The sequence below is a fragment of the Heterocephalus glaber genome, unplaced genomic scaffold, assembly GCF_053883595.1.
Source record: "Heterocephalus glaber isolate CG9 unplaced genomic scaffold, H.glaber_assembly_v1.0 deba00001795, whole genome shotgun sequence".
Taxonomy (NCBI): Eukaryota; Metazoa; Chordata; class Mammalia; order Rodentia; family Bathyergidae; genus Heterocephalus; species Heterocephalus glaber.
The window spans coordinates 1,102,610-1,115,379 of record NW_028258476.1 but is presented as its reverse complement, the minus strand read 5'-3'; the positions used below and the strand labels follow the sequence as shown (position 1 = coordinate 1,115,379).

Sequence of the window (12,770 nt, the reverse complement as noted above, 5' to 3'; positions counted from 1 at the left end):
CCAGTTCCCAGTAGAGAGAAAACAAAACAAAGGGAAGAGCGGCCCAACAGACTCAGCTCGCCTGGGTGCTGCGGAGCTGCATGTCCTGCCCGCTGGAGACCTTCTGCTCCCTGGGTCGCATTGCCGTTTGGATGTTTCTTTCAGGCTGTGTTCTGAGGGAGAGAGGCTCTGGCAGTGACTGAGGGCCTAAGGCCTGGTGTAGCATGAGGAGGCTTTTCCCACATGTGGGGCGCGGCCTCACCGGACCCACTGCTCAGAGCCCCACGTGCTCTGTAGCTGCAGGGCTGGATGGCCCAGCCTTCCCCGGTGAGCGGCTCTCCCTACAGCGGGGAGCAGCTGCTTGGCTTCCCATCCACCCTCCTCATACTCTCCCAGTCTAACATGGCCTCAGTCTCCTGACCATGCCGGGCAAGGCCTAGGAGAAGGGATGCGTTCTCAGAGTATTCACACGGGATGACATGCATGTACTGCATATGACAGTACAGTGGTAGTGGGAATTAGTAATGATGCCAACAGCTAAGTCTTTGTGTAATTCTTGGGAATTTCATGGCTGCCTTCTTAGAATTAGAACCAACCAACTCCTGTCATTTTTGGTTTTCCTTTTTAATTGATAGGAACCAAGTTTTCTGACAGTAATAATAGTGAAGTTGCACAGCCCTTTAAGGTATTTGAAGTCTTCCTTGTCTTCGAATCAACCCCGTTTGGCTTGGGTTTCAGACGGTCAACCAGGCTGAACAGGCAACTGAATAGGCAGCCATGGACTCGTGGTGCAGGACCAGCCCGGGCCACTGCGGGGCTGCCTCGGGCCTCCGTCACTGCTGCACTGAGCTTGGCCATCCACCGAGGCCCAGCCCTGCTTCCACACCCCAGTAAAAGCCCAGCAAACCCTTTCTCCCACCTCTCAGCCTCAGAGACACCTGCAGGAATGTGCCCTGCAGAACCCTGATAGTGCCTCTCAGTACAGACTTCTCTTACAAAGACCTGCCTGCTCCTTTGGAATCATGCTTAAATGATCCTTCCCAGTGTCAAATAATAAATGAGACTGGCAGAGACCTCGAGACAGGAATTATTCAGCCAGAGACTGGTTGGAAACAGGAGGCTGGGATTTACTGGGGCTGAAGCAGGGCCAGGACGGGAGGGGTCCAGACAACAAGGCCTCGGTCTCCTGCAGCCTGACCCGATGATGCATCTGTCTCCTTTGACATCAGAGAGGGTGGGTGACTTGCCCAAGGTCACACAGCAGCATGTCAGGTTCTAGAAAAACCTGTGGCTGCTGACACCCAGAGCTGAGCTCCCTATTCCGGGCAGCCTCCATCAGCCTGGCCCTCTTCCAGTTGTACACACACTTCTGAAGTTGCTATGGAAATCCCTCTTCAGCAAGACATTTGAAAAGACATTTCTTATATCTCTGGCTGGCTTTTATGTGACAAGGCAGGTTTTTCACATTTTCTCCTGCCAGGGAGGGAGGGAGGGGGCCGGTGATGGTGCAGAGCAGCTGGGCTGCAGGGAGGGCAGTGACAGCGTTGGCCTTGTTTTGCTGGGACCCGGCGAGGCATTACGTCACCGCGCGAGGCCCGACAGGCACAGCACTCCCGTCTTCTGGGATCCTCCTGGCTGCCTGCCCGCCTCCCACAGCCTCCAGGCCTCCGAGGGACCTCCTCATTAAATACTCAAGCGCCAGGCGGCCTCCAGGAAAGGGACCAGCGGAGGCCCCAGGTCCCACTGCAGCAGGGCAGGGTTTCCCCGCCCCCCTGCCCCCCACGGCCGCTCTCTCTCGCCTTTGTGTTTATCCTGGTGGAGGAGCGGCAGGGCCTCCATCACAGCAGTCAGGTGGCCTGGCTCTTGCTCTGTGAGCAGATCCCTTCCGACTCTTCCCACCTGGGGCTCCAAGGTTGGCACCCAGGCTGTCTCAGCATCTCAGGCACTCCAGCCTGTCAACAGGGTTTGGGGGAGATGGCGTGAATTTTCATCTTGTCCCGCATACTGGTATTTTAGTGAGGAATTTGGCTTGGCCTCTAGAGTTGGAGAAAACAGTTCATTCCGTTTCTCCTACACACAGAGCCACCACTCCCATTGTAAGGGAGGTAAAAGGAGGCTTCCTCCTTCCAGCCCCTTCAGCCCCTGCCTCAGCCTTCCAGGTCTGCCGTGCCCAGCAGCAGGAAGCAGGAACACAGCCCTCCCTCTGCCTTGCTCCTCTCTACAGCTTCCTAGCACCTCTGACAGGGGACTTCAAACCCCGGAAAGCGGTAGGGGGCGCTCTACAGGATGGAGCACTTTGTTCAGGGGTCTTGGGAGCCCCAGGCCGGGCCCCTCGGGGTGAGCAAGGCTGGGAAGAGCCTAGGACAGTGAGGCTGAGGTCTGTGTCCTGTGCTCCTCTGGAGCACTGCTCCATGGGGATCCCACAAGGATCCAGGAGGACCATGGGAAAAACAAACAGAGCAGTTGATTTTATCTAAAAAATGTAAGTCTAGCTAAACTTTAGTACACAAGTAGGAAGAAGTGCATGTGTGCATTTTATAATCTGTGTGTAATGGGAAGAGTCCATGATTGAAAACATTGCAACAAATGTACCAAGGATGAGAGTGTCCCAGTACACTAAGAGCCAGCAGCCTGTCCTGTAGCTGGAGAGATGAGAAATCAGCCTCCCCGGGGCTAGCAGGGTAGCCACAGCAATCCTGCTGCCCGCACCAGGTCTGGACAGATCAATAATGGAGACAGGGAGGGGACAGAACCCTGTGAGGCCTCCGCAGTATTAAGGAAGAGGAACATAATCCTGGAGATGCGGAAGAATGTTTAATGATGAAAAATCAAAAGCAACATTGGAAAATTCTTGGGCATCCCTAACCATGCAAGAAAATCAACCTTTTTGTTGGAGAAGAATATGCAGATATTAAATGAAAATGTACCTGGTTTTCATAAGTACAGAGTGTCGTTGTTTCTGCAAAAGGGGAGCCAGACCTAAATCTATTCCAATAAATTCTTTTTCTGGAAAAATTATCAAGTTAGAAGGTTAACAATCCTAGGGACACACAGGTAGCACACAGCCGACTTTTCCTCAGGACTTCTAAATTCCAAGAAACATCAAGATGCCTCTCCAGGGTATTAAGTTTGATCCACCTGTCAACAAAAGAAGAACAAATCATCCTTGGAGATTTGTGGGCATGGAAGGGGAACAATCTCTACTGGGGTGGAGGTGAGGCTTGTATTCTAGATGACCAGAGGATGAGTCACGAGATCTTATGGAATAGTGTGAGAGCGAGAAAGACAGCCCTGAAACTAGGCAAACATGAAGTCAAGATTGCATTTATGCATGGGTGCAGAACCAAATTCTAATGCTAAGGAAAGAGTAGATGTATAAAATAAAAACAAAAATTCAGTAGTAATTACAGAATTGTAAATCCTCAGATTTAAATTTGAGAGAAAAAGGCTAGAAGGCATGAGTAAAAAAAGTATTCTAAATTCATCATTTAGCAGAGGATGATTTTTTTTTCCAAAAGCCCTATCTCCCAAATTTAATATAATTATAGAAATAGAGTTCAAGTCATTGTTTAAACCTAAAGGTGACCACAGGTAGAGATTTTAAAGTATAAGAACAGTGTCAGCACCAAGTTATTTTTCCTAACGTGTGCTACAGGTCCCTGAGGTCTGGGGTCTGTTATAGCGCCACTCTGCATGTGAGGAGGTTGAGACACAGATGGGGTAAGCTGTGTGTGCTGGGCCGAACGTGCAACCTGAGATCCCAGCCCCCTGCCCCAGAGCCTCACTAAGGAACATGCACCTTTGAAACCAACAGCACCAGAGTCCCTACAGCTATATACATAGGGACACAGGAGGGAGAAGCTTAAAACAAAATGTATTCCCATGCTGCTTGCAAAAGAGGCACCTAAAACATTTCTCCAGGTGGGAAAATGATGAGGAAAGATTTATTACATAAATGCAAATCAGAGAGCAATATTCAGAGTAGAAATCAGAGTAGAAATATTTTAAACCATGTTGATTGCAAAGCAAAAATCACTAAATGGTCCAAAGGAACCATTTAATATGGATAAAAATATACACAATAAAACTATGAACTTTTATGCAAAAAATGAGATCAAGGGCCAGGGATTTAGCTCAGTGGATTCGCCGCCTGCCTCGCAAGTGCAAGGACCCGAGTTTGATCCCTGGTACCAAAAAACAAAATCGAGAATTTGAATTACTGATTGTTTTAATTAATTGAAAAATATTGAACTTTGTCTCCTGTAAACAAGTAATATGTCTTCTTTTTAAACATCCATGAAACATTTACAAAAATTGATCATCTTCTGGGTCACACATTGAGAAATATTAGAAACATTGCTCAGGCCATATTCTGTGGCCACAGCCATAGAACTTTAATTAAAAGGAAACTTTTGGAGAATATTTTTAAAGCAATCTCCTTAATTACAATTTTGTCAACAGAGAATTCAAAACTACCGTTGAAGACTACTGAGAAACTTATTCCAATGTCAGCCTTACATATCAAAGCTCAGAATGTGACCAAAGTTGTACTCAGATGAAAAATATCCTTTAAGTTTTTATTACTAAAAAATGAAGAAGGAAAATAAATGTATTCATCAGAAGAATAAACCTCAGGAGAGCAGATTAAATTTATAGCAAACACAAAAACAGGAATTAATGAGTTTTAAAAAGAAAGACTGAATATATAAATCCAAAAGATACTGACCTTTAATGAATGTAATCAAATTTTATTGTGATATAAAATACAAACAAAATTATAAATTTTAAGGGAGAATAGCTATTGATTTGGATGATATTTTAATAAATAAGTGAGAATAGCTTAATTCTTTTGAAAGAGGAGACCACTGAGGAAGCTTTATTAGATATTAAAATGTATCATAAAGCTGAGAGTAATTAAGTCCCTCTGGCATTACTGAAAAATCACTAATGACAGATCGATGAAAACTAATGGAACACCCTGAAATAAACTCCAGTATGTACGAGCCCAATATGAGAAAGAAAACTAATTAGGAAGCCATGGATTATTCAATAAATGCTAATGGGGAGATTGGAAGCTTGGGTGAAAACCCAAATTGGAGGCCTACCCCTCACTAGCCACCAAAGTAAATTCCAGGTGGATTAGAGTCAGATGTGGAGGAAGAAACATGGACAGGATCCAGAAATCAAAGTGAGTATCTAATCAGTCCTGGAATGAGAAAGAACTGTAAGACATAAGAATCTCAGAAGAGTTGAAACACGAAGGGGAAAGCTGGGGTATTCGATTACACCATATGTACGACTTTAGATGTCTGTCTTTCAAAAACATAAACTTACGTAAAGAGCAAATGTTACCTAGGGAGACTATTTGCAGCCAACACGACAAGGGGTAAATATCCTGATTGTACACAGCAGGCTTTTGGGAGCTCACCTCCCCACTAAAAACCACAGCCACAAAGAAGGAAATATAGGAAGCAAGAAAATAAGACACAACACACATTCAGCCTCCCTAACCAGAGAACTGCAAGACTCCAGGGAGAATTAGGTTTTCCTCCTCTGCAATAGACAACCACCCAAATGGATATAATTCAGTGCTGGGAAACGTCCTCACTCCTGTAGAGGCAAGGGGATTGCCTCTCTCACACCAAGAGCAAGAGAGAAACTTGCACTCTTTCTGGAACTCAGCAATTTGTTACAAGTTGGAAGGTAACTGCAATCTGGTAACCCGCTGTCCAGGAAGCTGCTTTAATGCAGTGATCAATTTACATCCCGATTCTTCAGCACGGGGTGGCTTATAATAGTGAAGAATCAGAAACTCAGTAAATGTTTAGATGGAAATGGTCAATAAGTTATAGCGTATTTGTCATATGGGTTGTTAGGCAACACATTTAAAAATCGGCCTTAGGAAGACTCTAACAAGATGGGAAAGTGTCACAATATAATATTTGAAAAAGGAGCATACAAATAGTTTTATATAGAATGTCGCCATTGTAAAATACATAGATATACAATGTGCATAGAAATGATTGGAAAATACATACAAAGTTTTCCCTGAAGAGCCTTTCTCAACAGGCATGGTGGTGTCTGCCTGTGATCCTAGCACTCTGGAAGGCTGGGGCAGGAGGGTCACAAGTTTGAGCCCAGCTGGGCAACTTAGTGGGACCCTGTTCCAAAATAAAAAATAAAAATATAAACAAATAAATACAAATGGGATTGGGATGTGGCTCAGTGTGAAGGCACTGGGTTCGGTCCTCCATGTCACACACGCGTGTGCACACACGCACATGCACACACACAAAGTTCCTTCCTGAAGAGTTCCCCTTCAGATCTAGGAGCCAGTGGCCTGAGCAGACAAGGCCGCACGATGCCATGCGCCCAGCTCAGGGCCCAGCCCCACAGCCTGACTGCGAGCCTCCTCGGGCCCAGCCTGCTGCAGTGACGCCTGCAGTGGGGGAGCACAAAGTACCCCAGTGAGGAAGACAGCCACGAAACAAAGCCAGAGAAAGGCAGCGGGCATGCAGGAAGGCGGGTCGGGAACGGGGAGCCTGGGATGTCTCTTTGCACTTAACGCAGACGCCTCCTTCCCCGAGACTCAGCTGTGGCAGCCCCGAAGCCAGGCTGGGGGGGCTTGGGAAGAACCTGCTGCCTCCTCCCACTGTTGTTGGGTGGGCAGCACTGTGGGGACCTGGCCACCAGCAAGGATGCCCAGAGGAGCTCGGGTACGATCCGTCACCCACCTGCTATTCCGGGTGCACACTGTGTCCCCAACCCTCACTGCTCCACAGCCAAAGCTCTTTCTGATTCGACCATTCCTTTTTCTTTCTCACTTGCAGTAATGTGTGTGTGTGTGTATGTGTGTGTGTGTGTGTGTGTGTGTGTGCGCAGTTTGACACTTCAACATGGAAACTGTTAATTTGTGGTTAGCCTCTTTGTACTTTTATTTATGTTAAATATTTATATATTAATTATAAATTGCATTGTAATTAAAGGATGACATCTCTTAGAAAGGAGAATCAAGAAATGGAGAAACAGGAAAGTACTGTAAGACTCGAAGTGTGACGCCCCTGGTTTGAGACAGGATCGATGCGGAGCAAACGCTGTTTTGTAAGCCCGACCACCCCAGCCTGCCTATCCGAGCCAGGTTTCCCACCGCTCTCTCCTGCTGGGAAGTGACCATCTTTGGTCCCTGGGATGTTTGCCTGAGAGTACCAGCCCGGAGATCGCGGCCCTTTCTCCACAGGGTGCCCACCTCCTCCCTCTGCCAACAGGCGCAGCTGGCACCAGCCTGGGTGTGTGGACGGGAGGTCACTGTTTCTTCCAGTGGGTGCCTCAGGCACCCAGGCTCCACTGGAGTCCTCTGGTACCAGAGAAAAGGGCTGTGCCCTGGGAGGGGACAGTGCCAACCACCCTACGAGGGTGAGGCCCCTGGAGGTCGAGGGGAGGGAGGGGGCTCTCCTGCAGGCGTCGGGCACATCTGTCTGTGGGCGGCTTTGGCCAGGACAGGAAATCCATGCCGTCAGCTTTTCCCTTTCTGGACTTTGGGGCTGTTTCCCCTGGGCTCCCATTGTGCCTGTGTTTCCAGCCTGGCTGTGTAGGATGGCTCCCTGGCTCACAGGCCTCCAGTGTCCCGTGGGTGCCCGTCTCCTCCACCCTGCTTTCCCTCCTCCCCAGCCTCCCTGGGCTGAGCCCACTGCCCAGCCACAGCACTGCTCTGGGGGCTGTTGGGCACTCTCCTTCGGTCTAGCCCAGACGTCTGCACCCCAGGACTTGGCCCTGGTCCCCTCAGATGTGGGCTGGGTGTGGCCTGGTGCCTTCTTGCCCTCTGTGCCCTGCCCAGGAATTTTGGGGCAACCAAAGTCCCTGGAGCCCACTGTCCCTCACGCACCTGGGCATTTTGTTCGCCCCAGAGGCTCATGGGAGCTGCCTGCTCACAAAGCGCCTGCAGACTCATGCAGACAGGTCTGGGGGCTCTAACACCCCACCATCGAGGGGCACAGAGCCACATTAGTGAGACTCGTCAGCCCCCTAGGACTCGGCCTGGGCGGGGTGCAGCCTGAAGCTGCGCCAGCCTGGCTCCTTTACCTTGCACAGATGCGTCGCCTGGCCCGGGCCTGTGGTCTCCGTGAGACGCCCTCTGTGCAGGGATCTCCGGATTATCAACGGCTGCGTCATTCGCAGACAGCTGCCTTAGAACCATCCTTTTCTTTTCGGTACTGAGAATTGAGCCCAGGGCCTTCACACTGAGCTGCAGCCCTGGCCCACTGCTGTCTTTCATTTTGACACAGGGTCTCCCTAAGTTTCCCAGGCTGGGCTCAAACTTGCAATCCTGCCTCAGCCTCCCAGTGCTGAGATCACAAGCGTGCACCGCCGCACTGGGCTGAGCTCCGAAACACTGGCTAACATCTAACTCTAGTTTCTGTCTCGCACCCTGACCCTGCTGTCTGTGTCCTCACCAACCCAGCTGCCGTGCCCGTGAGCTGACCTGAGGGCTCCCAGGAGCCCTCGAAGTGGCACAGCATCTGCCACACGGTAAGCACCCTCCACTTCCTTCTCCCAAAGGCTCCCGAGCTGAACAGTTCTGAGCTCTAACTAGAGCCCTCCAGGCTCACCTGGTCGGACTCCGTCTTCCCGGCCATCGCCATCTGTGTTCCCAGAGAGAGGCCTGCACACCCGGCCAGCTGTTAGGCAGGGCCCACTCCTCGGTGTCACCCTCCTTCTCAGGCAGCCCGAGAGCAGCCCAAGCAGGGCCAGGGCTCCCGGCACCCAAAACAAGGGAGTGAGGCCTCTGCGACGGCTCGGATCCACAGCTCCTGGTTCTCCGGTTGTCTCTTCCTTAATCCAGCTGTGAAGTGAAGGCCTGGTGTAGCCTGAGCCCTGCAGGAAGCAGCCTGCGCTCTGCCCCTTGCAGCCACCGCTGGACAGGAGCCAGCGCCAGAGGTCGAGCCCAGAAGGGTGGTCAGCCAGGCGGGGAGAGGCCGGACTCAAGCGTCCCGGCTGAGGAGCAGCCCAGGGACCCCTCTCTAAGCCTTGGTTTTCCTGCTGGTGAAGCAGTGTCTTCCAGGCTCCTGCAGAGGAGAAATAAGCCATTCACAGACCTCACAACGGACTTTCCAAGAGGGGGGCCACAGGGTGTGCGAAGGCCCTGAGGTGTGAAGGCTGGGTGCGTGTCCTCACTGGGAAGGGAGTATGGTGGGGCCCAGCCGAGGAGGGGCAGGAGGCTGAGAGTGGAGGCCTGAGGGCCGAGGGTCAGGCTCAAGCTGTGCGTGCTGAGGGCCTGTGGAGATCACACAGCACCCACCACCATCTGGTTCATGCTGGGACTACTGTGGGACTCCCCTCGTGACGAACCGGAGAAGACAGCTACTTGGAGGCCAGAGGAGGCCACTGCAGAGGGCCAGTGTGCGTCCTTGGAGACACCCATAACAGGCCAAGGTTTTGCATGCGTGTTTCATGCACAGATGCCCTCACAGAGCCAGGGGGAGCGCATCCTGTCCCCCTGAATTCTCTCTCTGCGTCTCTATTTTTGTCTTCTTTTTCTCAGGAAATTATCAGTTTGTATTAGTTTTTGGCTGCAAGTAACAAGAAGCTGGAAAATAACAATAGCTTAAAGAAAATAGGAATTCCTTTCTCATGCAAAAGAAGACTGGAAAAGCATCAAAGCCACAGGCTCCCTTTCCATTGTCCTACATCCTTCATACATGGTTTCTTCACAGTTCAAGAAGTCTGCTGGAGCTCCAGCCATTTATCTACCCTCTAGCCAGCTGGACAAGGGAAATGTTCATTGTCTTTAAGAACATTTCCTGGAAGGAGCCAGACATGGTGGTGCATGCCTGTAATTCCGGTACTGGGGCGGCTGAGGCAGGAGGGTTCCTGTGAGTTCAAGGCCAGCGTGGGCTACATAGTGAGACCCTGTCTCAACCCCCCACCAAAAAAAAAGAGTATTTCCTGGAAGTAGGACACATGGTTTCCATTCATACTCCTTGATCATTCATGTGGCTGGAGAAGTGGAGTCTTATTAACTGAGAACCATCACGCATTCCTGGGTGCTCTTAAGAGAAGATGGATCTGGAGTTGCAGTCACTGCTTAGGCTCAGAACCACTCACTGCCCTCGTTCCCCCAGCCTACTCTAGCCTCGAGCTCATGGCTCTTGCTCTGTCATGTCGCCCAGATCCATCTCCCTGAAGCAGATCCCTGCTGTCCACCCCGGACTGGAGCAGTCGCTCTTCTGGCTTCCAGTTGCACCGCAGCTACTGTATTCTGCTGCCCCACACGCACACAGCTCCCGGGCTCCTGGACAGTCACATTCCTTAATTAGGGTCCAAACCATCACCCATTGTGGCCGCTGAGTTCTGCCAGCGACGTGAGCAGTGGCTGTGGAAACGCCCACCTCTGTGCGTGCGGCCTCGGGATGGGGAAGATGGGGCACCGGAGTTGGGAAACCTGGCCACCTGTGTGACCCCATGCGTCATTGACCGTGCGGAACCCAGGGCCTGGCTCCCCAGCCTCGCCGCTCCTCACTCCGCAGAAGCCGCCAGAGCCTGGGACCCAGCACCCAGGACACACACTGTGCTGTGTCTCCCACTGGCCTGCGAGGAGCAGGCAGCCATGGATGGGGACAGGGCGGGCGGCTCAGGAGGGCTCAGGGGTTCGTCCTGGCCCCTGACTGCGGGCCTAAGCCCAGCTGCAGCCCTTCAGGGCACAGCCATTCCTTGGTACTTAGCTGCTTTGAAACTCGTCAAATGGGGTACTTGATAAAATGTTGGTTTTTGGCTTTTTGAGACTGGGTCTCGCTGTGTAGTTCAGGCTGGCCTTGAACTCATTAGGTGGCCCAGGCTAGCCTCAGACTCACCATGATCCTCCTGCCTCAGCCTCCCAGAGTGCTGGGATTACAGGCGTGGGCTGCCATGCCTTGTGATTCTCAACAAATTGTGGTGCGGATATGTTGTTCCCGTTTGGTGCTCAAGACTCAAGCTGGAACCCTAGATCGCCTCTTCCTCGACAGCCTTTCCAGCCCAAATGATTTGCTTCATTCTTCTCTTTTCGAACTTGTTGCCCTCCTAGAATCAATTAATGGGTACAGAGGCGCCGCCGTATTTGTTAAATTGAAGAGTTTTCCGGTGGATAGAGGCTGTGTTGGGGAAATGGAGAAAGAACACAATGTGCAGAGTAAATTTGGTTTTTAGGTTTGGGCACAGGGTCATTTTACAGTTCCTTTGGGGACACGGTCTGGTCTCAGAAGAAAATGATTGGTGCCACAGAAAAGCTGACGTGAGTGGGAACGTGTTCCCTGCTAAGTGCAGGAGGAGAGCCTGTGGCCTTGAATGTCACTGTCAGTTTTGGGGAGAAGGAATGGGGTTTCGTGAGGGGTGAGAGTTTCTGAGCAACTGTGTTCCAAATTGAACGCAGTAAAACCTGTGTTGTCAAACTTACAGGATTAAGTAAATGTGAATATAGTGGCTTTCTAATTATTTTGTCAAAGTTAACACACGCAATTGTTTCCACTTAGTTGCCAACATCCTTAATTTGTCCTGGTCTTGTTTACAATTTAAATGATGGATTTAGGGAAGAAATGTGTCTTGAGGCTTTTCACTGTTCCAGAAATTAGACAGCCCTCTGGAGGCTGCTGGCCTCTCACCGTGGCTGCAGTGTGCTGAGCCGCAGGGGCCCGGGAGGGGCCGGGTCCCAGGTCCAGTTAAGGCTGAGCTCAGGCAGAGGACAGAGCCAGGCTCGCTGAGTGCTGGTGAAGATCTCGGTTCTCTTTCGTGCTGTTACCTCTGTTTCATAGAAGGAAACCCAGGCTAGGAGCATGGTGTCCTCCGCCAGGGTGTCAGGCCGCCTGTCCTTCCTGCCCTGCCTCTTGCTCCTGAGCAGGTGGCAAGTCTGTCCCAGAAGGTCCACTGGAGCAGACCCTCCCGGGAGGCTACGGTTATCTTGGGATAAATAAGGGGCACTCTGAAGAGACTAGGGTGGAGGAGTTTCCCATTTGGGAGAGAGTGAGGTTTGGGGTGAGCCAGGCTGCCCAGCTGGCCGGGGTCCCCACCTGAAGCACCTGGCCAGATCCAGCGTGGCCCCTCTCGGGACCGGCTCAGTACCCCAGAGCCCAGGCCCAGGACACTCAGCCGACGGCCAGCGTTGGTGTGAACAGGTCGCCAGGGCAGGGAGGGCCCTGCTTCAGAGGGAAACTGCATCCTGGAAAGTGGAAAATCGCGCTATTGCCTGAGGTGTTTAATAAAAATACCCACAGGAAAAGCAGGAGCCGATGGTGGATGAGCGTTTGCCTGAGGAGGCGGCCCTGTTGGCACCGTCCTCGTCGGCTAATCACCACAGATCTGACACAGACCTCTCAGGCCTGCGCCTGGACGTCTCCCGCCGCCGCCCGCCCACCGTCTGCTCCCAGTCTCGGAGTCGGCTCCGCCCCCACCGAGGCCCGCTGGCTGGCGCTCTGCCCCAGTCGCTGTCGCTGTTCCTCCTCCGGTTGCTCAGCGCCACCGTCCCTTCCCCAATCCTCCTTTGTTCCTGGCCAGCTCCTCCCCCAGCTTCCAGCCCAGGAAGTGTCGGAGGTGGGCTGTCAGGGTTTTCAGGCAGCCTTGTGTTGCCTGGCAACGTGTCACTAACGCCTTCCGTGGTGGCTGCTTCCTCTAAACCTCAACCAGGACATTGGGACCAGAGAGTCCAGGGGCCGGACTGGTGTCCTGGGGAGGAAGGAGAGGGACAGACTGACAGACAGACCACTTCCAGGTGACTCTGAGTGTGCCCACCTTAGCTCTTCCACAGCGGTCCGTCCACAGTGGTC

At 51.7% G+C, this 12,770-nt stretch overlaps 1 protein-coding gene across 7 annotated transcripts in view; it reads left to right on the top strand.

The window, feature by feature from the left end:
- Positions 1–12,770, top strand: part of Kcnn3 (potassium calcium-activated channel subfamily N member 3) — a 133,942-nt gene that overhangs the window by 81,449 nt on the left and 39,723 nt on the right. Inside the window, exon 1 of one of the 7 annotated variants that reach the window (XM_087203510.1) lies at positions 12,434–12,715. The exons of the other annotated variants lie outside the window; for them this stretch is intronic. The gene's annotated coding sequence lies outside the window, so the exon portion shown is untranslated. Of the gene's footprint in view, positions 1–12,433; positions 12,716–12,770 lie in introns of those variants that run through there. 7 annotated transcript variants of the gene reach the window in all.